The sequence below is a fragment of the Durio zibethinus genome, unplaced genomic scaffold (genome assembly GCF_047325235.1).
Source record: "Durio zibethinus cultivar Kanyao isolate XHJ-2024 unplaced genomic scaffold, ASM4732523v1 HiC_scaffold_391, whole genome shotgun sequence".
In the NCBI taxonomy this organism is placed as follows: Eukaryota; Viridiplantae; Streptophyta; class Magnoliopsida; order Malvales; family Malvaceae; genus Durio; species Durio zibethinus.
The window spans coordinates 585,001-587,500 of NW_028323014.1; positions in this window are offsets into that span (position 1 = coordinate 585,001).

Consider the following 2,500-nt stretch of genomic DNA (forward strand, 5'->3'; position numbering starts at 1 on the left):
CCTCGACCACCATCGGCACACGCTGGGCCCTGGTGCGGCAGGTTGCCTCGAGCACCATCGGCACACGCTGGGCCCTGGTGCGGTCGGTTGCCTCGACCACCATCGGCACACGCTGGGCCCTGGTGCGGGCGCTTGCCTCGACCACCATCGGCACACGCTGGGCCCTGGTGCGGCAGGTTCCCTCGACCACCATCGGCACACGCTGGGCCCTGGTGCGGCAGGTTGCCTCGATCACCATCGGCACACGCTGGGCCCTGGTGCGGGCGGTTGCCTCGACCACCATCGGCACACGCTGGGCCCTGGTGCGGCAGCTTGCCTCGAGCACCATCGGCACACGCTCGACCCTGGTGCGGTCGGTTGCCCCGAGCACCATCGGCACACGTTGGGCCCTGGTGCGGCAGGTTGCCTCGACCACCATCGGCACACGCTGGGCCCTGGTGCGGGCGCTTGCCTCGACCACCATCGGCACACGCTCCGCCCTGGTGCGGTCGGTTGCCTCGAGCACCATCGGCACACGCTGGGCCCTGGTGCGGCAGGTTGCCTCGACCACCATCGGCACACGCTGGGCCCTGGTGCGGGCGGTTGCCTCGACCACCATCGGCACACGCTGGGCCCTGGTGCGGGCGGTTGCCTCGACCACCATCGGCACACGCTGGGCCCTGGTGCGGGCGCTTGCCTCGACCACCATCGGCACACGCTGGGCCCTGGTGCGGCAGGTTGCCTCGAGCACCATCGGCACACGCTGGGCCCTGGTGCGGCAGGTTGCCTCGACCACCATCGGCACACGCTGGGCCCTGGTGCGGGCGCTTGCCTCGAGCACCATCGGCACACGCTCGGCCCTGGTGCGGTCGGTTGCCTCGAGCACCATCGGCACACGCTGGGCCCTGGTGCGGCAGGTTGCCTCGACCACCATCGGCACACGCTGGGCCCTGGTGAGGGCGCTTGCCTCGACCACCATCGGCACACGCTCGGCCCTGGTGCGGTCGGTTGCCTCGAGCACCATCGGCACACGCTGGGCCCTGGTGCGGCAGGTTGCCTCGACCACCATCGGCACACGCTGGGCCCTGGTGCGGGCGCTTGCCTCGAGCACCATCGGCACACGCTCGGCCCTGGTGCGGCAGGTTGCCTCGAGCACCATCGGCACACGCTGGGCCCTGGTGCGGGCGGTTGCCTCGACCACCATCGGCACACGCTGGGCCCTGGTGCGGGCGCTTGCCTCGACCACCATCGGCACACGCTGGGCCCTGGTGCGGCAGGTTGCCTCGAGCACCATCGGCACACGCTGGGCCCTGGTGCGGTCGGTTGCCTCGAGCACCATCGGCACACGCTGGGCGCTGGTGCGGGCGCTTGCCTCGACCACCATCGGCACACGCTGGGCCCTGGTGCGGTCGGTTGCCTCGAGCACCATCGGCACACGCTGGGCCCTGGTGCGGCAGGTTGCCTCGACCACCATCGGCACACGCTGGGCCCTGGTGCGGGCGCTTGCCTCGAGCACCATCGGCACACGCTCGGCCCTGGTGCGGCAGGTTGCCTCGAGCACCATCGGCACACGCTGGGCCCTGGTGCGGGCGGTTGCCTCGACCACCATCGGCACACGCTGGGCCCTGGTGCGGGCGCTTGCCTCGACCACCATCGGCACACGCTGGGCCCTGGTGCGGCAGGTTGCCTCGAGCACCATCGGCACACGCTGGGCCCTGGTGCGGCAGGTTGCCTCGAGCACCATCGGCACACGCTGGGCCCTGGTGCGGTCGGTTGCCTCGAGCACCATCGGCACACGCTCGGCCCTGGTGCGGGCGCTTGCCTCGAGCACCATCGGCACACGCTGGGCCCTGGTGCGGGCGCTTGCCTCGACCACCATCGGCACACGCTCGGCCCTGGTGCGGTCGGTTGCCTCGAGCACCATCGGCACACGCTGGGCCCTGGTGCGGCAGGTTGCCTCGACCACCATCGGCACACGCTGGGCCCTGGTGCGGGCGCTTGCCTCGAGCACCATCGGCACACGCTCGGCCCTGGTGCGGCAGGTTGCCTCGAGCACCATCGGCACACGCTGGGCCCTGGTGCGGCAGGTTGCCTCGAGCACCATCGGCACACGCTGGGCCCTGGTGCGGCAAGTTGCCTCGAGCACCATCGGCACACGCTGGGCCCTGGTGCGGTCGGTTGCCTCGAGCACCATCGGCACACGCTGGGCGCTGGTGCGGGCGCTTGCCTCGACCACCATCGGCACACGCTGGGCCCTGGTGCGGCAGGTTGCCTCGATCACCATCGGCACACGCTGGGCCCTGGTGCGACAGGTTGCCTCGAGCACCATCGGCACACTATCGGCCCTGGTGCGGGCGGTTGCCTCGACCACCATCGGCACACGCTGGGCCCTGGTGCGGGCGCTTGCCTCGGGCACCATCGGCACACGCTGGGCCCTGGTGCGGGCGGTTGGCTCGAGCACCATCGGCACACGCTGGGCCCTGGTGGGTTTAGGCACATCTTCAAATTTCTGCCGTGCCAA